At 43.6% G+C, this 27018-nt stretch overlaps 1 protein-coding gene across 1 annotated transcript in view; it reads left to right on the forward strand.

Moving 5' to 3' along the window:
* Window positions 1-27018, forward strand: part of LOC126278612 (uncharacterized) — a 1203842-nt gene that overhangs the window by 43045 nt on the left and 1133779 nt on the right. The window lies entirely within an intron of this gene.

Consider the following 27018-nt stretch of genomic DNA (forward strand, 5'->3'; position numbering starts at 1 on the left):
AAGTAATGTGCGTGGTTCTACTGTTTGCGGCCCCACCCGAAGGAGGAAGGCGATCATTTTTTTGACCAAACACCATACGTCCGCCGAAGGACCGCATATCAGGCGATGCTCCTCTGTGTCTATAACATTGCACTGCGGACACAGTGGCTCGTCCGCCATATGAATTGTATGCAACCTGGAACGAGTCACGTATTTCCCATTTACCACATGATACCACAGTGCGCGCGTTCCCGTATCAAGGTGTGGATGGTGCACTGTACACCATACCACTGACCACGTAACTGTTGGTTGGCGGCGCTCCACGGCATTGTTCGGCCGTCGTCGAGTTAAGATGTGATATATATCACGTGCCGTTGGCGTCCTGGTAGTCGGTAGTTCCATATGTACATAACTGTGTTCCACAAAAAAGGTTCGCATATGGGTAAGCGATGGTGAGATGTGAGCCACCGCTACCGGAGCCGAACGCGAAGGTGGAGCGAGTTCGTCTATCAAGGTGCCCGTCAGACATGTCTGGTGTCGTGTCCACATCTTTATCATTGTGGTTACATAAATAGCCACTGCTCGGTCGCGTACGTGGACTAGTCCAAGACCTCCACGACTACGAGGAAGGGTGAGGGTTTCGTATCCTACCTTAAAAAGCAGACCCGTGCTCACAAAATATCCTAGTGCCGCCAGGATTCGGCGGGCCAGCACCACCGGCATAGGAAGAACTTGTGCCAGGTGGGGGATGCGAGAGGCTTGATAAGTGTTGGCAAAGGTGACCCGTTGTATCATATCCAGTGCCCTTAACCTGTGACTTCGGACACTCGCACGAATTGTTTGAAGAAGATGTCTGTTTTAACTCAGTGCCGCCGTGCGTCGAACGTCTGTAGTGAAGGTAATTCCTAGGAATTTCATCTTGTTGATCGGCTGTAATGGTGCTACACTTCCTGTCGGGAGTCCTCTCCCGATGTTCATCGCTCCCGACTTTGCCATGTTCAGGCGACTTCCCGTAACCATACAATACAAATTAATCCAATGCAAGGAGGCTCTTGCCTCATCTCCTGACCGTGCTAAAAACACTAGGTCATCTGCGTATGTTCGGCATATAAACTTGTTGTGCCTTATCGTCATTCCTTGGAGTCGATTCCGGAGCCCGCAGAGCAGGGGCTCGACAGCGATGGCATACAATATCGTTGACAGCGGGCACCCTTGTCTGACCGATCGTGAGATGGTGATGGGCCCCACCAAGCGTCCATTGATGAGCACTTTGGATGCGGCTCCGTGGAGTAGTCTCATAACGACGGTGACAAAACTTTCCGGAAACTTCATTTTTGTCATAACGTCCGTGAGATAAGCATGACTCAGCCTGTCAAATGCGCGATCGAAGTCTATCGATACCAATACACCCCGGAGACGACATTTTGATGCCAGTGCGATAACATCGCGGTAGTCACTGAGTGCCGTTTGTATATTGCTGTCTCCTCCTAGCTGGGTTTGGTCGAGTGAAATCACTTGGCGTATTACGCGTTTAAAACGTGCTGCAAGTATCCTGGCGTAGATCTTGTAGTCGCAATTAAGAAGGGTCAGTGGCCGGTAGGCCTGTATCCCTGTGCCGCCAGATGGTTTGTGCATGGGGATGATCATTCCTTCCACGAAGGCGGGTGGAAGAGGCACGTTGGGAGACATCAGTACATGGCAGTCCATCGTGGAATCATGAGATCTTTAAATGTACGATAGAACTCTAACGGAAACCCGTCGGGCCCCGGCGATTTGTGCGACGCTCCCTTATCAATCGCTTCCATTACGTCGTCAACTGTGATTTCACCTGTTAACTCCAGGTTGGCCGGCTCGTCGAGACACGCGGAGAGCGTTCGTCGGACCTCCTGAAAGACTGGCTGATCGTGTTCCGCTTCTTCATAGAGATGACCGTAGTGTTTCACGAAAGCGTTGGCAATATCTTTTTGCGTTGTCATGCGGTGACCATCTGGCAGTACGACCGTCTGTATTAAGGTTCTGCGGCTACGTTGTTTTTCTCTGATAACGTGATACATCGACGGTGATTCTCCACGGACTCGTTCAAAGGCCCTTGCACGGATTGCGACTCCCGCCAGACGGCGGCGCGTTATGGAAAATATTTGGGCCTGTGCTCGTTTTATACCGGCTCGACGCTCCTGTGAAGGTGCTTGTACAGAAAGTTCGCAGAGCATCGTGAAATAAAATTCCGTCGTGTGTCGCCTCCACATCATCTGCTCTCTTCCGTATGCAATTAACGCTCGGCGCAATGCAGGCTTAACGCATTCCAACTGCAACGTCGTCGGATATGTCGGGAGGCGTCGTTCACACACGTGCCAAGCATCTTCGACTATGCGTCTGCACTCAGGTTCCCTGAGGTGTGCTGTATTCAGTTTCCAAACACTGCGACTCCTCCAAACTTGTTGACGACTCAGGGAGACCGTGCAAATATATGCTATGTGATCTGAAAAGGCGACAGGCCACAATTCCGCATCGAGGATCGCAGGTTCGAGACGACGTGTTACGTAAATGCGATCGAGCCGACTTGCAGAGTGACTCGTGGCGTAGGTGTATCCACGTCTGTCGCAATGTATCTTCTCCCATGTATCAATGAGATTCATGTCCTGTATGAGTTGTCGCAGCTCCGGGCATGAAGTATAACGTGGGTGTTGATCCTTTGGTGCGAGCACGCAGTTGAAGTCGCCTCCAAATAAGACATTTTCATACCGACCTAAGAATAGTGTTGCAATCTCCTCTGCGTAAAATCGGGATCGGTCGCGCCGTCTGTCGGACCCCGACGGTGCGTAAATGTTAACGACCCGTACTCCCAGCACTGGGAGAGCCAGTCCCCGCGCTGACGGCAGGTACACCACGTCCTCGGCTACTATGCCACTACGTAGAAGTATCGCTGTTCCGCTCCCGCCGTCGGTAGTAGGTGTAATGTACGTATCGTACTCATAGAGGTCGGGGAAGCTCTCAACACATACTTCCTGCAGCAGAACGATGTCGACGTCTGACGCATGCAACATGTCTCGTAATAACTGCAATTTTACAGGCGTTCTGATCGTATTAATATTAATAGAGGCTGTTCGATATGCCTGCCGCTGTTCCTCAGTGCGTAAAGCGCACATGAACGCTTATGTTAACTTGTGTGCTGCTGCCCGGTGACCTGCTGTCTGTGCGTCAATCTGCATCTTCTGCGCGGTTAACATCCGGTGGACGCAGCACTCGCCATTGCAGGTGCGTCGTCAGTGTGTGGGTCAGCATCGGATTCGTCGGCCCAGTTACTGTGCTGGAGGTCCAGCTCCCGTCGCGTCTCTCCGGCCGGGCTGACCGAAGGCGGTGGCGTTGCTGCGGTGGGTGGAGGGTCTTCTTCCGTCGGCTTTTCGTCCGGTGTGTCTGTATTCAACCCCTGTCTAGCGTGATTCGCGTCGTACTGCTGTGTGGGGGGTAGAACCTCCCGTTGCGCCTCCGGATGCACTGTATCGACGTTACACCCAAGATCGTCTGACATGGACTGCAGTAAGCAGGTATCCGACGGCGCTAGCCCTCGTTTCTTGTGGCGCTTCGGTGACCGTTGTTTGCGCGTGTGCGCCTCCGTATCCGAGTGCGGAAGTGACTCCCGGTTCTCAGGGACGAAAGCAGCTGTCGGCACAACCGCAGGATCAATTTCCATATCTCCTACCGATCCTTTCCGCTCGGTTAAGGGCGTCGTCGGCGCCGGAGCGGCAGAAGTGTGCGTCGTTTCGTCACTGGAGGCGGTCTCTGCTGCAGTCGATTGCCGTAAACTGTCAGGATTCTGTACCTGGTCATTCTTCGGGATGGGATCTGTTCGGAATGCGTCCGCATACGTTAGTGGCAGCGGCGTCAACGTGGACGTAGGTACAGGTTCGCCATTTGGAACTTGCACTCTCCTCCGCTGCATACATTCGGAACGCACGTGGCCCTCTTTCCCGCATCCTGAGCATGTTTTGACTATAGCTCTGCATCCGCCGATGAACAAGTACGAGGGTACATGTTTTGTCAGTTCTATTCTGATTTGACGCACCCCATTGAGAACGGGGTAAGTCGTGAGGTTGGACCATTTTTCCTGAACGTGGCTGAGCACTCTTCCATACGGGCGTAAGGCGTCAATGACCAAGTCAGACGGAACCTCGAAGGGAAATTCGAAAATGCGTATGTTTCGTAAGCCCAGTCCTGCATGATCAATAGTTACTTCCCCAACATGTCCATCAGAGTGACGAAATTTGAGTCCATGTTTAGTATCTCGGATGATTCTGTCACATACTGCATCGTTAATCAGCTTGACGTAAACGACACTGCTCACTATGGAGAGGTGGATTCCGATAAGTTCGTTGTAGTCAAGTTTAACTTCGTCTCGTAGGAACCTTTCTATTTCGTAGGCTTTCGGTCTCGCATATACATTCGAAAAACTAATCTTGAGAGTCGACTTTCGGTATTCATGAGCCATTCTGTATCGAGTCGTCTAAACGCGCGAGTACTCCGAAGTTTCATATCAGCACACACTCCGCTGCAAAATCTCATTCTGGAAACATCTCCAAGGCTGTGGCTAAGCCATGTCTCCGCAAATATCCTTTCTTTCAGGAGTGCTAGTTCTGCATGTCTCGCAGGAGAGCTTCTGTAAAGTTTGGAAGGTAGGAGACGAGGTACTGGCAGAAGTAAAGCTGTGAGTACCGGGCGTGAGTCGTGCTTCGGTAGCTCAGTTGGTACAGCACTTGCCCGCGAAAGGCAAAGGTCCCGAGTTCGAGTCTCGGTCGGACACACAGTTTTAAGCCACGACGAACAGGTGTTTAAGACAGAAAAATAGTTTTAAGAACTTTTATTTAGAAGACATATTTTGTTACCAACGATAACATTTAAGCTTTGTCCAAAACACAATTCAACATGTGCAATCTGCACTTTGCGCCTTTCTACTCTTGCACAGAAGCAAGCTTTGTCGAAAACACAATTCAAAATGTGCAATCTGCACTTTGAGCCTTTCTACCCTTGCATAGTTTTGATGTGGATGAATACCTGTCTTACTTCGATTTTCTTGCCAATTTCTGACACAGGTCTAGAGCCGACACTGTTTAGCTCAAATTCTGTAAGTACTCTTATCAAGACACAAAAATTGACTGTTGAGATGATGAAACACAAACAATGCATTAAAACCTGAATGCAATCACTTCCACGTTTATTCGTTCTACAGAGGTTTTGTCTGCACAAACACGACGAGAGAAATATGCATTTTTCTTGTCAGTATAATTTTGTGTCGGATAATCGGTGTTGGCTCCTCTCTGGTTCATTGCATTTGTTAACGTTTGCCTGTCTTTGTGTAGATGCTTGCTTACACAATGACTCGATATGGTATATCAGGCATAAAACGGTAGCTTTGTTAGTCAGGGATGGTAAGGAAAGGTACAATGTGTGTAACAAAATTCTGAAGCTTTCCTTCCTCTGATTTTTCCTAAGTTTATTGGAATTCTGTGCTTTTTTATCATCATACTTTCTTTATCTGAAAAAGGTTAAGAACGTATGTTTTTTTACAAGATTTCATTTGTGACCAGACGAAACTATAATCGTCCTTCCACAACTGTGAGTCTTTGACAGCTCGGTGAGGTGGTGCATTAACTAGAACACACTAAATATTAGTTCGCTTTACTATATAAGTGAATGACAGAATTATTTAACTTCAACCTCCCCCCCCCACCCCACCCTTCCACCCTTGACCCATACGATAGTACGACATTGCCGTCGTTGGGGTGACTTGCGTGCCTCAGGAATACAGATAGCTGTACCGTAGGTGAAACCACAACGGAGGGGTATGTGTTGAGAAGCCAGACAAACGTGTGGTTACTGAAGAGGGGCAGCAGCCTTTACATTACTTGCAGGGACAACAGTCTGGATGATTGACTGATCTGGCATTGTAACAGCAACCAGAACGGCCTTGCTGTGTAGGTACTGTGAACGGCCGAAGGCAAGGGGAAACTGCAGCGGTAATTTTTCCCGACGATATGCAGCTCTACTGTGTGGTTAAATGATGCTGGCGTCTTATTGGATAAAATATTCCGGAGGTAAAATAGTACACCTTTCTCATTTGCGGCTCGGATTTACTCAGGAGGATGTTGTCATCAAGAGAAACAAAACTGGCATTCTACGGATCGGAATGTGGAATGTTAGATCTCTTAACCGGACAGGTAGGTCTGAAAGTTTAAAAAGGGGAATGAATAGGTTAAAGCTCGATGTAGTCGGAATTAGTGAAGTTTGGTGGCAGGAGGAACAAGACTTCTGGTCAGATGAATACAGTGTTCTAAATACCAAGTCAAATAATGGTAATACAGGCGTGGGTTTAATAATGAAGAAGAAAACAGGAACGCGGTTACGCTAGTATGAACAGCACATTGAATGCATTATTGTAGCCAAGATAGACACAAAGTCCACGTCTACCGCAGTAGTACAAGTCTACATGGCAACTAGATCCTCTGATGATGAAGAGATTGAAAGAATGTATGATGAGATAAAAGAAGTTATTCGTGTTTGTTAAAGAGGACGAAAATTTGATTGTGATGGGGGACTGGAATTTGATAGTACGAAAAGGAAGAGAAGGGAAGGTAGTAGGTGAATATGATCTTGGGAAAGGAATGAAAGAGGAAGCCGCCTGGTAGAATTTTGCACAGCTTATCATCCCTAACATTTGATTTAAGAATCATGAAAGAATATTATATACGTGGAAGAGATCTACAGACACCAGAAGGTTTCAGCTTGATTACACAACGGCTATACACATATGCAGGAATCAGTTCTTAAATTATAGGATATTTTCCGGGGCAGGTGTGGACTTCAATCAAAATTTTTTGGTTATTAATTGTAGATTAAAACTGAATAAATTGCAAAATGGTAGGAAATTAAGGAGATGGGACCTGAATAAGTTGAAAGACCTACAGGTTGCTGAGTGTTTCAGAGGGTGCATAAGGCAAAAGTTGACTAGAACAGGAGAAAGGAGTACAGTAGAAGGACGAATGGGTAGCTTTAACAGATGAAATAGTGAAGGCAGCAGAGGATCAAATAGCTGAAAAGCCAAGGCCTAACAGAAATCCTTGGATAACACAAAAAATATTGAATTTGGCTGATTAAAGGATAAAATTAAAAAATGCTGCAAATGAAGAAGCAAAGGGGGATAAAAAATTTAGACTCGCAGGAAGTGCAAAGCAACTAAGCAGGAATTGCTAGAAAAATGTAAGGATTTAGAAACATATTCACTAGGGGAAAATTGAAGAGGCATTTGGGGAAAAGAGGAGCAGCTGTATGGACATAAAGAGTTCAGATGGTAAATCATTCCTAAACAAAGGAGGGAAAACTGAAAGGTTGACGTAGCATACAGACTGTCTATACAAAGAGATGAACATGAAATCAACATTATAGAAAAGTAAGTGGATGCAGATGAAGATCTGATGGGAGGTATGAGACTGAAAGATGTATATCACGAAGTTCTGAGAGTTATAAATCAAAATAGGGCCACAGGATTAGACGATATTCCGTGAGAACTGCTGGTAACATAGGGAGAGCCACCATGATAAAACTCTTTCATCTGGTGCTCATGCAGAATGTAGTAATTCCAATTGCAAAGAAAGGAGTGGCTGACAGATGTGAAAATTACCAAACTACCACTTAAATAAGTCGTGGTTGCAAAATACTTACATGAATTCCTTACAGAAGAACGGAAAAACAGGTAGAAGCAGACCCCGGGCGAGATTAGTTGGGATTCCTTAGAAATGCAGGAACACGCGAGGCAATACTGACCCTAAGACTTATCTTAGAAGATAGGTTAAGGAAAGGCAAACATACATTTATAGCATTTGCAGACTTAGAGAAAGCTTTTGGCAGTCTTACCTGGAATACTCTCTCGAAATTCTGAAGGCAGCGGGGGGAAAATACAGTGGGGCGAAACGCTATTTATAACTTTTACAGAAACCATATGGCAGTTAGAATGAGAGTCGAGGGGCGTGTAAGGGAGGAAGTGGGTGAAAATGGAGGGAGACAGGATTGCAGCCTATTCTCAGTATTATTCGGTATAGTGAGGATATGAGGTGAACATCAGCAACAGCAAAAGAAGGATATTGGAATGTAGTCGAATTAAATCAGGTGATGCTAAAGGCGTCAGGTTAGGAAACGAGACACTCAAAGTAGTAGACGATTTTTGCTATTTGATCAGCAAAATAGCTGATGATGAACGAAGTAGAGATGATACAAAGCGTAGACTAGCAATGGAAAGAAAAGCATCTCAGAAGAAGAGGAATAAGCTAACATCGAGTATAGATTTAAGTATTAGCAAGTTTTATCTGAAGGCATTTGTTTGGTGTGTAGGGATGTACGGACGTGAAACATGGACGATAAACAGTTTAGACAAGAAGAGAAGAGAAGCTTTTGAAATGTGGTTCTACAGAAGATCGCTGAAGATTACATGGGTAGATCACTAACTAATGAGGAAGTACTGAACAGATATTAGGAGGCAAGAAATTTGTGGCACCAACTGACCAAAAGAAGAGATCGTTTGATAGAACACATTCTGAGACATCAAAGGATGATCAGTTTAATACTGGGGCGAAGTTTGAGAGATAAAAATCCTAGACAAAATTAAGAGACAAATAAACCAAGAAGATTCAGGAGGGTGTAGGTTGCAGCAGTTATTCAGAGATGAAGAGGCTCGCACAGGATAGAGTAGCATGGAGAGCTGCATCAAACCAGTCTTCTTACTGAAGACCAAAACAACAACAACTTCGATAGACATCTTTGCCACAGAATTGCTCGATAAGTTAGAACTGTTATTATTACAGCATTACTTGATGCATAGTCTAAGTAGCTGTTCTCTTGCAGTACAGTGTTCCACATGTAAATGAACAAGTTCATCAGAAACTTTAATTATCACGTTGTTACCAACTAGTAAGTTACCAATCTACTCGCAGGTATAATCCAAAGGCAGTAGTGTAAAATGTGGCATTACATACTACATGTTCCGTGCGAAACATTATTGTCTAACGTTAAGTTGGGTTTAGTTTTTTAATGTGGCCAGCGCAAAAGCTTTGTAGTTTTGTTATCAGGTGCGTTACTTTTTTCGTGTTTCGCCTGCTCCTCTCTAAACCAAGTTGCCAATGTGCCAGCATCTTTCGATATGAGTCCTCTAGTAACATGCTTCCGCTGGAGACTGCTAGCTAGTGGTGTGTTTTGAGACCTAAAGAACTGTGCGTTCTATGAGTCCCGCGGGAGATGATTCATTTTTAACCACAACAAATGAAATGTTAGATCACTTTATTACGTGAGTGCATAAACATTTGCTTACCTTTGCCACAAGAGTTCTGGAAGATTTGCAACTGCCATGGAGTATGAAGTTGTCACTTGGTGCTCTAACAATACGTAACAAACTGTGATCGGAAAGTGCGGTGCAGAGCTCTGGACGAGAGAAGCGAGCAAATCTGGAGGGCTTCTCGGTCGTTAGCAGAGCTAGAGAGAGGTTGGTCAATTCGGAAGCAAGGAGTCTCGGATTCGGCTTGCACACGGAATTCGATACTTTTTGTGCTGTTCACTCGCACAGGCGGAGGTAATCACCGGACGATATAGCCTTTATCTAGGTATCTCACTACTGACGCTGACCCATCTCAAGCGACGACAACGCTTTTTATGTTGCCGTAATAATCAGTTCAGCGATGGTAAGATAAATCTGTAGTGCTGTCGAAGAGTCAGTAATGAATTTTAGGACTGGCCAGCATATAGTTCAGTTAATCTGGGGTTGTTACACGGTGGGTAAAATCTTTTTTAAAAGCCCACCAGAGCTTATTGGCGTAGAATCTTGGGCTTTGCACTAAGTTGCTTACTTCATTTGGGCTCCAGTAACCGGTCATGTCGGTAATCAGTGGACGGGAAACTTATGACTTATTTTCGTGCTTAATATGATAGACTTATTTTCCTTATTCATTGCCGGTTTGGTCTTACCTCCAAGTATTTCAGTCAAAAATTAATATCATCACTTTTGCTCTTCATGACGCGTTCTTGTGTACACTCTTTTTTATCATATAACTGCATTTGATTAACCTTTTAAGTTGAAGAGAGCCTTTTTGGAGATTAAAGCTGTATGAGCCTGGTCACTGAATTTAATTTCGTAGTCACATTTCGCGTCTTCTCTTTGTTCGGTAGGGGAACTCTGCCGTCATAATTATGATACTGCGGCCTAGTTTTTCATAACATTTATTTATTACTAGTTTGTATGTGTTACCGTAACTTCATTAATAGGAGCAGTCTGTTTCATGAGGGTCTAGTTGTGGCAGGTATTTTAAGCGAACTTTGTTTAGACGCTCACAACAGCATCACGCAAGATCTGTTACCTACAAACTAAAATAGATTCCAGCATTTTATTATTGATAATAAGCATTACTTATAATATCCCATGGTGGTTAGTTGAAAGAGATAACAGTTTCCCGCTAATGCATTAATTGTGGATAAAACACTACTTACCAACTAAATTTATCAGTTTATTATTTATTATTTGTTATTACATACATTATATATAAGATAATATATTGTTTATCAGCTTATTATTAACGTGTGTCTTCGGTCCTCCCTTAGCTGCACTTTAATTGAAAGTAGTTTTTGCCAGGTATCCTTAGCTTAGAATTTGTGAATTAAACATTTATACTCTCTGTCATTGTACTGTTCTGAGGGAAAATAAGACTGTAAAGCTAAATTAAAAAATAAATTGATTCTGTTTCACCAAATTTTTAGGAAATGTTGAAATGGAATATTCAGAAAAAACAATGGCAAACAACTAAAAGTTATGAAAACAAGGGCACTGAAATATGAAAGTACATGTTGTTGCCGAATGTAGATTCAGTGCTACGTCGAAGAAAATGTATTTCTATACTGTAAACTAATTCGAACGTGTATGGTATATTACAGCATATTCTAAACGAAGTGTAATGAAAAATTACTAGAAACAAAACAAAAAATTAGCTTTATTTTTCGAAGACATGCTAAGAGTGCAAGAAACAGCTTTCTTCAAGCAGATGCTGCCACCAGAAGAGAAACTAAAATAGGTGGTGCTAAAAATGCTCATGGTGTAAGACATGTGTTACAATCAAGCACAGTGAATTTATTTACCATTTGGTTGCGCTACCAATTCCGTACGTCAGACGTGGCCAAGGATTCGTTACTCAAGAGTGTCTGTCGCTTGTTTGTCAGAGCTGTCCCAGCTGGCTTCCTACTCCCCCCATCCCGTACAACGCTTCGGCATGTGAGGGGGGGACAGAGGTGGAAACTGGAAACGTGCCACGTCTAAATGGCAATGCTGTCTTACTAAATATGTCTTGGTCTCGTATTTCATATTTCTCAACTACACAGAAAACACAGTAAACAAATTTTCCGTATTATTTAATTAGTTCTGAAAACAAAATATGATTTTTATTCGCTACGAACTGTTGGCATATGAACAGACACAGATACTATTACAGGTTTTTGCATTAAGCTGCCATGTAATCCTGACTTACTTAGTTTTATAATCGAAAAATCATGATCAAAATCTTTCACTGCGTTTGCAACACCATTACGGAAACGTGGAAACTCCTCCCAAAGAAAACAGTCAGATATCTCTTGGACAGTTCTAACATAAAAAGGTTCTCTTTTAAATGCGAATTACACTACAGCTCAAAAGTTCTATTTGCACATGCACAGGGCACTTTCAGCTGAAACAGTAAACGGTCTCGAAAACAGCTCGAACACGGATGTAAGATTGGCAGCATCTTCAAAACGTTTGGAAAGCTCTTCTTGCAGTTTATTCAAGGTCGCCATGAATTCTTCAAAACCTCTCGTTTCCTGTAAACGTTTGGAAAGCTCTTCTTGCAGTTTATTCAAGGTCGCCATGAATTCTTCAAACCTCTCGTTTCCTGTAACACAAGTGACCATAGGGAAATGGACGGTGTTTTTTGTAAGAATTATTCGCTTCCACAACTCGTTTTTGTTTTTAAGTGCCTCCCCATCTGATCAGATATAAATTGCTGTCCACCTTGCAGTGTCTTACGGTGGGAAGTGTGCAGCCGAGTCTACTTAAAATTAAAAGTGTGCAATCATGTCTGGATGTTCTAATTTTCGACCTTGCTCTCCTTTTTTCCTTCATGAAGTCAACAACAGCACATTTTAAATCGTGTAATGGTCCCAAGCACGCTCCTTGACTTAACCAACATACGTTGCAGTAATGTAAATGATGTTCAGAAACTATCTGAAAAGCTTGTAAGGGTGTTGCAGTGTAGGTTTGCTGAGAAAGAACTGTTAAGAAAAAAAAAATTATATGCTTCGCGCCGCTTCCCACTTAATTAGCGTTGAAGTTAATTCAGACCATAGTGTGCGCAAATTCTAGCGTCCCGCCAGATACAATAGGCTATTTTCCTATGTTAAAAATGTGGTTCTGATTGTTGCTTTTCTGATCGATTATAACATTTATATAGAATTTACCGTCAATCTTCTCACAAAATATCAGTTATTTTTACGTAATTAAACCGTAAAAATCATTAAATATCAAGAGATGGTCACATGATCGGAAACGCTCTGTTACTGGCTGATGTCCATATGTGTGTGAGCAATACGTACAGGCCGGTCCATTGATAGTGACCGAGCCAAATATCTCACGAAATAAGCATCAAACGAAAAAACTACAAAGAACGAAACTCGTCTAGCTTGAAGGAGAAAACCAGATGGCGCTATGGTTGGCCCGCTAGATGGCGCTACCATAGGTCAAACGGATATCAACTGTGTTTTTTAAATAGGAACCCCCATTTTTATTATATATGCGTGTAGTACGTAAAGAAATATGAATGTTTTAGTTGGACCATATTTTTCGCTTTAGGATAGATGGCGATGTAATAGTCACAAACGTATAAGTACGCGGTATCATGTAAGATTCCGCCAATGCGGACGGTATTTGCTTCGTGATACATTACCCATGTTAAAATGGACCGTTTACCAATTGCGGGAAGGGTCGATATCGTGTTGATGTATGGCTATTGTGATCAAAAAGTCCAACGAGCGCTAGCTATGTATACTGCTCGGTATCCTGGACATCATCCAAGTGTCCAGACTGTTCGCTGGATAGTTACGTAATTTAAGTAAACAGGAAGTGTTGAGCCACATGTGAAACGTAAACCACGACCTGCAACAAATGATGATGCCCAAGTAGGTGTTTCAGCTGCTGTCGCCGCTAATCCCCACATCAGTAGCAGATAAATTGCCCTAGAATCGAGAATCTCAAAAACGTCGGTGATGAGAATGCTACATCAACATCGATTGCACCCGTACCATATTTCTATGCACCAGGATTTGCATGGCGACGACTTTGAACTTCGTGTACAGTTCTGCCATTGGGCACGAGAGAAATTACGGGACGATGACAGATTTTTTGCACGTGTTCTATTTAGTGACGAAGCGTCATTCACCAACAGCGGTAACGTAAGCCTGTATAATATGCACTATTGGACAACGGAAAATCTACGATGGCTGCGACAAGTGGAACATCAGCGACCTTGGCGCGTTAATGTATGGTGCTGCATTATGGGAGAACGGATAATTGGCCTCCATTTTATCGATGGCAATCTAAATGGTGCAACGGATGGTGATTTCCTACGTAATGTTCTACCGATGTTATTAGAAGATGTTTCACTGCATGACAGAATGACGATGTACTTCGAACATGATGGATGTCCGGCAGATAGCTCGCGTGCGGTATTTATAGCATATTTCATGACAGGTTGATTGGTCCTCGGAGCACCATACCATGGCCCGCACGTTCACCGGATCTGACGTCCCCTGTTTTCTTTCTGTGGGGCAAGGTGAAGCATATTTGCTATCGTGAGCCACCGACAACGCCTGACAACATATGTCAGCACATTGTCAAAAAGTGGTCCAACTAAAACATTCATATTTCTTTACGTACTACACGAATATGTAATAAAAATGGAGGTTCCTATCTAAAAAAAAGCGGAGTTGATATCCGTTTGACCTATGGCAGCGCCATCTAGCGGGCGCACCATAGCGCCAGCTGGTTTCCCCCTTCAAGCTAGGCGAGTTTCGTTCTTTGTAGTTTTTTCGATTGACGCTCATTTCGTGAGATATTTGGCCCAGTCACGATCAATGGACCACCCTGTATATGGACAAAGCCTGCTGCACAAGGTGATTTATGTCTTTAAATATTTTAGCGACGACCAACCTTTTATAATGTGCTGTTTTTATCCACTTGGCATCTTGTGTAGGAGGTCAGCATAAAATGAACCTGTAGTCTGTTGCAACCGGTTGTGTTAAATTTAAAAAAAAAAGAATTTTATGTGATCTTGGCTGTTGAATGGTTTTGAACAGGAACTTGTTACGGCGACTGCGCTGCAGTTCACACTCAGCAACGCAACTCCGCCACATGCGGTACCAACTTAAGCCTGAGTCTGCAGTGGTCATCGGAGCTGAATTTCGAAACGGGACTCATCGCTGAAGACAGTTCTACTAAATCCAACGAGATTTCAGGCTTAAGACGTTCTCAAGACGCCTCAGACAACGATGACATTCAAACCTGAGTGTCTCCTGCCACACTACCCGACAACCAGGAACGATAGTCTGGTGTGTCACTTCTTTCCATAGCAGGTCCACTTTGTTCGTCATACACGCCACCCTTGCAGCACAACGATGCGTCGATGACATTCTGCGCCCCGTTTTGTTGCACCTCACGGCAAAAGCTGTCCTGGGCACATACTTCAGCAAGATAATGCCCACATGTACACAGCGAGCGTTTCTACTGCTTGCCAAACCCTATACTGGCGAACAAGGCTGCCGAATCTCTCGACAATAGAGAACGTTCGGAGCTTTACGGGTGGGAGCCTCCTACAAACTCGGGATTGTGACGATCTAACACGGCAGCTGGACAGGATTTGGCACGATATCTCTCAGGAGGAATCCACGAACTCTATCAGTCAATGCAAGGCAAGTCATGCCTTTTTTCTGAATTTGTAATCATTTTTTTGTCTGTACATGTATATCACATCAATCGATTTCCGTTACATTCGTACAATTCTTTCCTTGTGCACACGTTATTTATTTGGTTATTTTATTATCTTTTGCTTCGTTGTGTTTTATTTTAATTTTATTCTTATTTTTGTTTTGTTGTCTTAAGCCCAGTTGACACGATGGCATTGGGTTGCGCCACTAGTTGCGTGGAATGCGTCTCAGGCAAGTGGTTTCATATATGACTGTAGACACAGCGACACCAGTATGCACTTCAGTTTCATCGTTTTGTGGATCCCTGAGTCGCGTCTGAAATGAATGTTTTGGCAGCGGCACGTCGCACGAGATGTGTTGGCGTTAAAGCTTGTTGCGTGGAATCGCTGCATAAGAAAAAAATAAGAAACGTGTTTCGATTCGTGGCTGGATGAAGAAAAGACGTCAGCTCGGTTGCTCAGCATCCTTGTTGAAATAATTTATAGCGGAAGATCCAAGAAGTTATTTAAATTATCTTAGAATGTCACCAGAACTGTTCACGTTTCTTCTAAATAGAGTTAATTATGCGATAAGGAATAAAGGTACTCTAATGCATGAAGCATTGTCGCCAGAACTGAAATTACAAATCATATTGCGTGCATTACAATCGAAAACACTCGGCATTTTATAAGATACGGTTTTAGTTGGTGATGGCGCTTTTTTATTAAGACCAATAATTATTAACATTAACAGTAATAATTATTAACATCATCAACAATAATTATTCGAAACAGGACGCATTAAGAAGAGAATGGTTTGCAAACTGCTCTCTTGAAGATAGATCTGTACAGTGGCAATATTTCAAAATTCAAATATATGTGAATGGGGAGCACTGCAGCGACGTTTTAAACAGATGAATATTGAAGAAAGAATGGAGCTTATTGAATTTGTATAGCCTTCCCTCTTGTCAACAATATTCCTTAAGAAAGAGTTGGCCAACTCGAACGATGGGATTTTAGTCTCGTAGACAAGAGCATTGCAACACCTAGAATTACACTTGCTTGTATTTTTCTTAATTCACTTTTATAAATTTTGCCCTGCAGCTCAGATATTGTCAAACCATCTAAGTTATGATCACACATGATGGTCTCAGAGGCAGAAATACCTTGCTTATTTTTGTAATCAGTATTAGTAAAATCCCACAAACACTTATGTGAAGCATAGAGATCCAAAACGCGAACATTATTCTCCGTTCCCAACTTCATATTTCAGTTTGTCTACAGTCTACGAACACACATAAACCTCAAAACTCGTGCAACTAGTGTCGCCAAAGTTGGAACACGCCGGTAGTGTTTCGTTTCACCACCGAGTTGGGCAAACCCGCGGCGCGTACGCGCAGTGACCGGTAGCGCAGTTGCCTGCTACCTAGTGTCGTCGTGTAAACTGGGCTTCAGAGTGTATTTCTGTACGTCGTGTCTTGTCCTTGAAGACGGATCTCCAGCTATCTCTCCCAGATACCTCTATGCTGCACTGTAGGACTTTCCTGAAATGTGGTTTGCGCCGTTAAGATGTTGTTTAGCATTCCGTCACCCATTAGAGCTCCTCCATATTCGGTAACGTCTCTGAAAATGAATATCGTGCCGAGCAATATGGTCTGGCGTCGCATTTCACGACACGGCGGTAACAAGATACCAGCAGGCGAAGTGATCTGTACCGCTGAAAGGAGCCCAGTCAACGTACGCCTCCTTCCCTGGCGCAGCGGCTCACGGTTTAATCTGGGTCCGCGGCCCACCGCTACGGGCCGGGACGAGACGAGATGTTCTGCGAGCAGACAGCGCCCTCTCCGGCTCCCTCGCCGCTGTCCGTGTCCTTCCTCATCGCGGCCGGCGAGTAATTAGCTGCCCCGCCTCCAGCCTCATAAATCAGCCGCGTGTCTGCCGGACGCCGCCAGACGGAGAAGCCTCTGTAGCGTGTCGCTGTGTGGCGTGGCGTGGCACGGCGTGGCGCGCGAAATAAAAGCGCAGCGGCAATGGCGCGCTCTGCTTTGTGTTGCGGGAAGCCGCCCGCGGGGGTTCCCCCAAACAGGGGACTACGTTCGGTGTGTGTGTGTGTGTGTGTGTGTGTGTGTGTGTGTGTGTGTGTGTGTGCAGACCCGTCGAGCAGCTGTTTGCTCGGCCCGTGTGTCTTCGCTGCCGCTAAGTGGGACCCCTTCACTTATCGTGTTATAAGCTACGCTGTTGCGCAGTCGTACAGTGTGTTAACTGTATGACGGTAGAGTTGTTAGGGGAGTACGGGGAGAGGAGGAAGCAAGCATTGGCTGGCGAGGGGGAGGAGCCGTTGAGGGGAGGGGGGACAAGGTACACACCTACCAGTTACGGGGGGGAGGGGGACAAGGTACACTCCTACCAGTTGCAGTGCTGGCACTACAAATTGCGCGTCATGCTTACCCGAAAGCAGGCGAAAGGCTTGGAAGTAAAACTCGCTTTAAATGTTGTTCATAAAAGAAACTGAAATCGTCATGTACATTTGTATTCATCCAATTGCAATGAAAATTTGATGAGTTGTTCTCCGAACGAATGTTTCAACAGTTAGGTCATTGTAGCATGAGAAAGATTTATAAGAAAATGCCTTCTGCGCTGCATGAATTTTCTTGAATTTGGAACTGTACTGTAATATGAATGTGTTTCGAAATAATACAGTAACCAGTGGTGTTTCCGTACATAGCAATACGTTATCAAGGAAAAATTAAATATACAGTAATTCGGGCGAAATAGGGGGCTCCTTCAAAGTGATCGCGAACAAAATATCTGAAATGAAAACTCACCTTTTCTTGCAAGGCGTTTGTGGTGATACGCCAGGATGATTCTCGGAAGACTGTTTGAATCTTCCAATGCTACGCATGCTTTGTCTTGTGTATGTAGCAGCTCTCACTGAAGATTTGTAAATGGGGTGAAGCAATTTTTCTGCTCCCTTTCCCTCTCGCAGCATTCAATCACACGCAATAAAATTTTGCGAGCATCGCTACGTAGTACTGGTTTCCTTCTTACCGGTAGGGGTTGTTGGCGACTCCCCAGATGGGCCAGCAACTGCCTCTTCACTCATTTTGATAATGCTTAGCACAACTGCACAATAAAAACACGCTGAACAGTACAGCGCAAAACAATAACGAAGCAACCGACAATGGCTACCTTGAACAACACAGTCAGCTACGTAATGTTGGCAGCAGTCGAAACTGCGTGTCTACCGAAGGCTCCCGACGTTTACCGACTATTAACGATTCAGGACTAGAGAGAGGTCTGCCATCTAATAGTTTACACACCGTATACGCGACGGCAGCTTTGAAAGAAGCGTTTCGCAGTGCAGAAATCTGTTGATACAGATATCTTGTTTTATAGAATTTAGGATGGACACCTTCAAAACAAAGGCGTTTTTCGTTGCGGCGGAATCTTCTCACAAAATTTCAATCACTAACTTTCTCCGCCGAATGCGAAAATATTTTGCTGGCGCTAACCTATATAGGGAGAAGCGACCATCATAATAAAATAACGAAAATCAGAGCTCGGGCAAGATATAGGTTTTCGATTTTTTCGCACTCTTTGAAAGTGGAATTATTGCGAAGGTGGTTTGATGAATCCTCTGCCAGGAACTTAAGTGTGATTTGCAGAGTATTCATGTAGATGTACATGTAGATCTCACGCGTTCGTATTTCACAGTACCGCAAATTTTTAAAATTACACTAAATAGTATCCATATATTTCTGTGCATCTACAGCAAAAGATGGAACATCCCAAAAAAACTTTCTTAAAGGTTATAGGTAATAGCTATCCGCTATGGAGGGTACGCGAAGCTTTGCAATTCAGGCCGGAAACTATATGAGAGTTGAGAAAATGAAGAATAGCCCACTTTTGACAGAGATGTGCGTGATTGCCACAAACCTCTCACATAGCCACCTGGACTGTCACTATTTTCTAGGAAGAATGGTATAGGACCTCCTTGGAAACTGTGCGGTATGCATTCCCTGTTTTACCATCTACATCTACATCTGCATCCATACTCCGCAAGCCACCTGACGGTGTGTGGCGGAGGGTACCTTAAGTACCTCTATCGGTTCTCCCTTCTGTTCCAGTCTCGTATTGTTCGTGAAAACAAAGATTGTCGGTATGTCTCTGTCTGGGCTCTAACCTCTCCGATTTTATCCTCAGGGTCTCTTCGCTAGAGATGCGTAGGAGGGAGCAATATGCTGCTTGACTCCTCGGTGAAGGTATGTACTCGAAACTTCAACAAAAGCCCGTACCGAGCTACTGAGCGTCTCTCTTCCAGCGTCTTCCACTGGAGTCTATCTATCATCTCCGTAACGCTTTCGCGAATACTAAATGATTCTGTACCGAAGCGCGCTGCTCTCCGTTGGATCTTCTCTATCTCTTCTATCAACCGTATCTGGTACGGATCCCACACCGGTGAGCAATATTCAAGAAGTGGGCGAACAAGTGTACTGTAACCTACTTCCTTTGTTTTCGGACTGCATTTCCTTAGGATTCTTCCAATGAATCTCAGTCTGGCATCTGCTTTACCGAGGATTAATTTTATATGGTCATTCCATATTAAATCACTCCAAATGCCTACTCCCAGATAATTTATTGAATTAACTTCTTCTAGTTGCTGATGTGCTATATTGTAGCTAAATGATAAAGGATCTTTCTTTCTATGTATTCGCAGCACATTACAGTTGTCTACATTGAGATTTAATTGACATTCCCTGCACCATGCGTCAATGCGTTGCAGATCCTCCTGCATTCCAACACAATTTTCCATTGTTACAATCCCTCGATATACTACAGCATCGTCCCCAAAAAGCCTTAGTAAACTTCCGACGTTATCCACAACGTCATTTGTATACAGGATGTCCCAGCTATCTTGTCCACCCAAAATATCTCTAGAACAATAACAACTACTGGAAAACGTCTTTCGCCGGTATCAATGTAGCGCTGGGGCCCATTAATGTATATATTTGGAAACATTCTAAAACGAAAGCATATGTGTTATTTAACACAAACTTATGTTTTTTTAAATAGACCGCCTATATCTTTTTCTTCAGCAATCCATAGCATGACAAACCACACACACAATGGCGTTGACTGCATCGCAATATTCCCACTATATCCCGAGATATTGAGACGCGAAATTGACGCTTGAAACATACTAAATGCGTTGCTAGCGCACGTCCTGATTAGGTTAGGTTAGTGTTGTTTAACGTCCCGTCGACAACGAGGTCATTAGAGACCGAGCGCAACCTGGGGTTAGGGAAGGATGGGGAAGGAAATCGGCCATGCCCTTTCAAAGGAACCATCCCAGCATTTGCCTGAAATGATTTCGGGAAATCACGGAAAACCTAAATCAGGATGGCCGGAGACGGGATTGAACCGTCGTCCTCCCGAATGCGAGTCCAGTGTGCTAACCACTGCGCCACCTCACTCGGTTCGCACGTCCTGAGGCTCAGGCGTGAACCCAATGCTGCCCGCAATCACGATGTGATTGACATACGTAATGACACTTCCCTACTTATCAAGAGGTCCGAAACGAATAATACGGTCTGCTGCCATCCTGAATTAACGTCGTTCATTCAAGCAGGTATTTATCCCATAGGCTAGGGGTGATGCGTTTCTGTAACATATCTGTGTACCGCAACGTTAGTCGCAAAGTTAACTTCGTTCGTCGTTAATCCGTTACAAAAAAGGTAATGCCGTTCAACGTTAAAACTTTACTTTACTATAGATCTAGCGCAAGTGACAGTTAATCATTCACTGGTAATAGTAAAATTCGTGTTGACGGTTTTAGTGAAACGAGCAAGTGAGATAAAACTTTTACCGTTGTTTAGGTATTTAGGTATTTAGGTATTTATCCCATAGGCTAGGGGTGATGCGTTTCTGTAACATATCTGTGTACCGCAACGTTAGTCGCAAAGTTAACTTCGTTCGTCGTTAATCCGTTACAAAAAAGGTAATGCCGTTCAACGTTAAAACTTTACTTTACTATAGATCTAGCGCAAGTGACAGTTAATCATTCACTCGTAATAGTAAAATTCGTGTTGACGGTTTTAGTGAAACGAGCAAGTGAGATAAAACTTTTACCGTTGTTTAGGTAAAAAAGTTTTTATTTGGGAAGTTCAGGTAGGACATAGAAAATGAATGTAAACACGTTTAACCAGTTAGCTTTATTATCACATAATTATTAATGTTATGTTTATCTAATGCGTTAAATGACAAATCGTTGCAAACAAATGTTTCTTAACATCACTGGGTAAAATGGCCCTTTGTAGAAACTTCCACTGTGACACCAGCACTACATACTAATCATAGCGTTCACATCTCATGCTCAAAGTGATGCCCATTGGCTTGCATACATAGGGTCGCTCTGTGGATGAAGGATGCCCTACTTCGTGCTACTGCTTCCTCTTTGATGGCTGTAAAAGCATCAATAATGCGTTGCTTCATGCCCTCTGGTGTTGTTGGTTCATGTTGGTAAACAGCATCATTCACTGCTACCTAAAGAAAATAATCCAGCAGTGTAAGGTCTGGAGATCGGGCAGGCCACCTAACTGGGCCACCTTGTCCAATCCACCTACCAGGGAACTTCCGGTTCAGAAGTCGTCGCGCTCGTAAGGCGTTATGTGCAGGGCATCCGTCATGACCATTCTCCGGTTCAGAGGTACGGTGTCCAAGAAAACAGGAAGATTGTGTCGTGTAAATCTGGAGTATTGTCTGCCATTTTGGACGCCATTTATAAAGAAAGGTCCGATAATGGTATCTCCAATAATCCCACACCAAACATTAACATTCCACGGACGTTGATGCTCTACCTGACGGAGCCATTTTGGGTTGTCTGCGGACCAATAATGCATATTACTCATATTGACAATTACTTTGTTGGAGAATGATGCCTCGTCGGTAAAGAGAAAGTCTGCAAAAAAATTTGGATTAGTTAGAAGTTTTTGCTGAGCCCACCGAAGAAATGTTACCCTATTGCGGAAGTCATTTCCATGAAGATCCTGGAGTAAATGAACATGGTAAGGATGAAATTTATTACGTTTAAGAATACGCTGTGCACTTGATTTCGACACACCAACTTCACGTTCAATTTGACGTGTGCTGATTTGAGGGTTCACAGCTATGGTAGCGAGCACAGCAACTTCAGCACGTTCATCTGTGCGTGTTCTAGGACGATGTCGAGGTCTTGGATTTAAGCTGCCCGTTTCACGTAGACGAGTTGTGAGACGGCCAAACATCCGGTGCGAAGGCGATGGCTTGTCAGGGAATCGCCTTCTGTACAGTCGTTCTGCCTGAACAGCATTTCGTCCACCTACAACAGGGTACAGTGCAGGTATGTAGAGTAGGGTAGAAAACAAACTTAATAATCAAAATGTTCGCTAACAGTACTATCAACAAACAAGCAATCTCATAACGTATTTCCCGTCAATGTACATTCTCCAAAGATCAGCAGCATTTCTACCATATCTCCATGTGTGTACATTATACTGTACAGTATAAATTTCACAACACAACGTTTATTCACAACGTTTAATACCTCCGTGCCGTCACTAGATTACTCTGATGCACGACTACACTGGCAAGCGGTGTACTGCACGCTAAAGCTACAACAAATGGGATGCTCGGAGGGTAGTGGAGTACAGGAGTTTGCATGGGTCGCAAATAATAAACAAGGCGAAGTGGTAACTGTGGCAGTAGTGGGAACTACGTTGGACACTTGACTAGGTAGAGCCAGGCCCTGCGCGACAGGCACAATGGGTCACATAGCGCATTAGATAAACCTTATTTTGGGTGTGCAGGATAAATAAGACAACCTAACGGGTGTACACCGATCGATACTGGTTCATATTGTGTACATAGATACGTAAGACGTGCAAGAGGGAAACCATTATGTGCTTATGAGAGTTGATGGCAGTAGACCGTATTATTTGTTTCGGACCTCTTGATAAGTATGGAAGTGTGACTACACATTTCAATCACATCGCGATTACGGGCAGCATGGGGTTCACGCCTGAGCCTCAGGACGTACACTAGCAGCGCATGTCGAGTGTTTCAAACGTCAACTTCGCGTCCCAATACCTCGGGATGTAGTGGGAATATTGCGCTGCAGTCAACGCCATTGTGTATGGGCTTTGTCATGCTATGGATTGCTGAAGAAAAAAAATATAGGTGGTCTATTTAAAAAACATAAGTTTGTGTTAAATAACACATATTCTTTCGTTTCAGAATGTTTCCAAATATGTACATACATGGGCCCCAGCCCTACATTGATGCTGGTGAAAGTCGTTTTCCAATAGCTGTTATTGTTCCAGAGATATTTTGGGTGGACAAGATAGCTGGGACACCCTGTATGTTGTGAATAGCAACTGTCCTACGACACTCCCCTGGGGCACACCTGAAATCACTGTTACTTCGGAAGACTTCTCTCCGTTGAGAATGACATCATGTGTTACGAGATCGCTGGAATCTCTTTTGAATGCCAACGGTTTTCCTACACCGAATGCACATTCTTAATCTGTTGTGTTTTTGGTGCTTCGATTTCACTTCCCATTCCATTTCCCTAATCCTCCCGTATCTCTGTATACCGATCTGTAGAAACCACGAATCCAATTGGCGTATCAAAAGTGTGTGCAAGGGAGATAAATGTAAACGAGTTATTGCGAATAACAAACAATTCCTATCACATAGAGCGAAATGGTAATACTTTTTAAAAGGTACACTGTCGTCTGTGATGACTCCACTTTGGATTTTCATATATGTACAGTACATCGCTAGTTAATGGAAATTCAGTATTAAAAATTAAAAAATAAAAAAAATAAAAAAATCTTTATTCTTAACAATGTCACCGGCCGGGGTGGCCGAGCGATTCTAGGCGCTTCAGTCTGGAACCGCGCGATCGCTACGGTCGCAGGTTCGAATCCTGCGTCGGGCATGGATGTGTGTGATGTCCTTAAGTTAGTTAGGTTTAAGTAGTTCTAAGTTCTAGGGGACTGATGACGTCTGATGTTAAGTCCCATAGTGCTCAGAGCCATTTGAACCTTTTTTGAACAATGTTAAGTATACAGTAACCACCCACTACGTAGCTGATTAGTGGACCCTACAATGTACAATATTATTTTAGATACAGCTAATGTCTAGTAGTGCTGTTACAATGTTGTTACATTTACTGTGCTATTGACAGTACTGAAGACTACAACTGAACTATTTTTCTACTGTCAGAGCAGTGGCCATTAGTGGAGCTAGCTCGGATACGTCGCTATTTGGCACATCAATATGAAGAAATCAAACCAACTTTGTGTCTACGTAAGGTCTCGTTAACATACCCGCAACCCTCTGCGGTGGTAGCCAGTTTCGTGTACAGCGTAGCTACAGGATGGTCCTCTTGTTGCAGTTTTCATAGACTGAAAGTAAGCTTGTTTTGGTACATCTGAAGCACCTTCGTAGCTTTCCCCTATAAGCGCAGCGTATGACGTACTGAAGTCGAACCCACTTGTGTACTGGTACGCGTGTCGTTCTTGGATGGTTTTTCTACCTGACCTTATGAACTGTTTGCTGAGGTCTTCTTCCGTGGAGTGGCTACGCGCTATGTGTTGAACGGTAGCATCCTCGTAGCCCTGACGTAAGAATTTTCTAGGAAACTAAGAGAAAAAAGAGAATCAGTTTGCTTCAGGAGAACTTATGTGAATTTGTGAGATGCGGGGAGAGGTGGTCCCAGCAGTGAAGCTGTGGTGGGCCGTGAGCCGTGTCTCGGTCGCCTTCAGGCTGCTCTCTGAGACCACTACCATCCTAATGATAAATGTGGTACCAGTCTCAAAAGCCGCGGACCTGGTTGTAAGGCAAACATTTCTTACAAAGGCACAAAAACTCTGACAGAGACCGCCGATATCGTAACCAAAAATATTTTATAGTCATGACTGCCTACAAGAATTTCACCACAAGAATTTCACCACTACGTATCGTCAACGGTCACAGAATAGTAACAAACATTCGAATAGTTCATGGTAATGTGGTTGGGTAAAATCGTCAAATATCACCAAAGTTTCGAAGATGTACAAAGCAAAGAGGAATATAAAGAGTGAAAAAGTGTCTACTGGCGTACACTTATTTGTGGCACCCTAATATTTTAATGATACTAATGTAAACTCAATTGAAACTATTATATTATAAAAGGTTTATGTTTTGTTAGGCTTTATAAAGCTGATCGCTGACTGTGTGCGACCGCAGAGCCAAAGATACTGCTTCTGGTCTGAGGTTGTAGAGCTGGAGTAAGAGAGCGCTTGGCGCACTGCACTGGATAGCTGTATGTGAGCGAAAGAGGATGCAGTAGGCAGTTTTTGTGGTGTGCCCTGTGGACCCACGAAGTGTTAGATTACCATGTAGGAATTACGAGTTCTTGTTTTATTGGAAATACAAATATGGAAGCAGAAATCTTCTCGCAAGCGAGGTAAAGATATCAGATATGTCGAATTTTTGTTTTTCCAGCGCTTTAATGTAGATAAACTGGCTGATAAATGGTAAATGTTGAGTAACCCCAGAATGTACGTAAAAAGATTTGATGTAAACGGTAGTTAGATGTTTCCATTTTCTAATGTTTCTATGATTTGTCAAGACCGCCGTACGTAATTTGATGATTTGTCTTTATTGTTTTTTAGTGAGCTCAGACAATAATTGCTGTATAAATATCGTTGTTTGTGACTCAATTAGTAAAAATGATGTAACTTTTCTGAGTAATGTAATTTCAATTGTCAGATATTTTGGAAAGCTAAACTTAACTTCGAATACAATTACACTACTGAAATGGTCAGTGTTAGTAATTCACCCAAATCAGTACCGCCTGTCCACAGACAGTGGACTAGTGGCTAGCGTTGGAGCCTCTGGATCAGGTTCGATTCCCGGTTACGTTGGGGATTTTCTCTGCCCGGGGACTCGGTGTTTGCGTTGTCCTCATCATTTAATCATCATTCGTGAACGTAAAGACATTGGACTGTGTAAAGATTGGGACTTCGTACGGGTGCTGATTACCGCGCAGTTGAGCGTCCCACAAACCAGACACCATCAGTACCATCATGTCGTATGCTTTTCAAAGACATTAAGTTTTTGTGAAATGTTTTCATTTATCAGTCAAAAGAATTTCATTTATACTTAAAGTAAAACAGCCAGCATTGCACACCGTTCAGCCTGTTGCGAGTATATTTTATTCTTCTTCATGAGAGACTACAATATATCGCGATCCACCGTTGCTGCTATTGAGGTAAGATAATTCTATTTGTCTGTTATGTACACAGGGACCAAACTTACCGGTGTTGAACAGGGCCGGAGGATTCAGTGCCACAGGCTGAAAGTATTTTTGCACTGACTGCATTTACTTATTGGTATTGGGAGTTGCTTTGCCGCATCAGTTGCTACAAGGTTTTGCTAACAATAACACAGAGTAAGCACACCACTTGTAGTTACAACACGCTACACGATAACTCCATTTTGTTATGCATTCCCAGTTGAGGCGTTCATTCAGTGTAGTACAAGGAAGATTAATTTTTAAAGAACGTAACAATAGGAGTTGGAGAGTGGATAACGATTAGCTTCAGCAGAATAATCAGGAATAAAGACAGTAGTGTAAGATATGAAAGGGGTTTCGTTGCCAGGAGGCAAAACAACGTTCGCGACCGAAGCAAGTAGTACACTTACAAGCAAGAAAAAATCTCTCTTTCATAGAACTGCTATTGAGATTGGAGACAGTGACTTGTATCTGTGGATAAAGCTCCTGACTGGTGTACAACACAGCTTTGTATGGAAGTGAAACAGGGGCTTCCCAAAATCTAGAGAAGCAGAACCTGTTTTAATTTGGAATGCTGTGCTGTGAACAACGGTGAAAGCAACTAGGAGGAGCGAAGGAATTACAATCGTTAAGACATCAGGACATTTCTTCCATGGTACTAGAGTGAGTGGAAAACTGTAGAGGACGATTGGGATTTGACAATGTCCAGCA

This window comes from Schistocerca gregaria, chromosome 6, assembly GCF_023897955.1.
Source record: "Schistocerca gregaria isolate iqSchGreg1 chromosome 6, iqSchGreg1.2, whole genome shotgun sequence".
In the NCBI taxonomy this organism is placed as follows: Eukaryota; Metazoa; Arthropoda; class Insecta; order Orthoptera; family Acrididae; genus Schistocerca; species Schistocerca gregaria.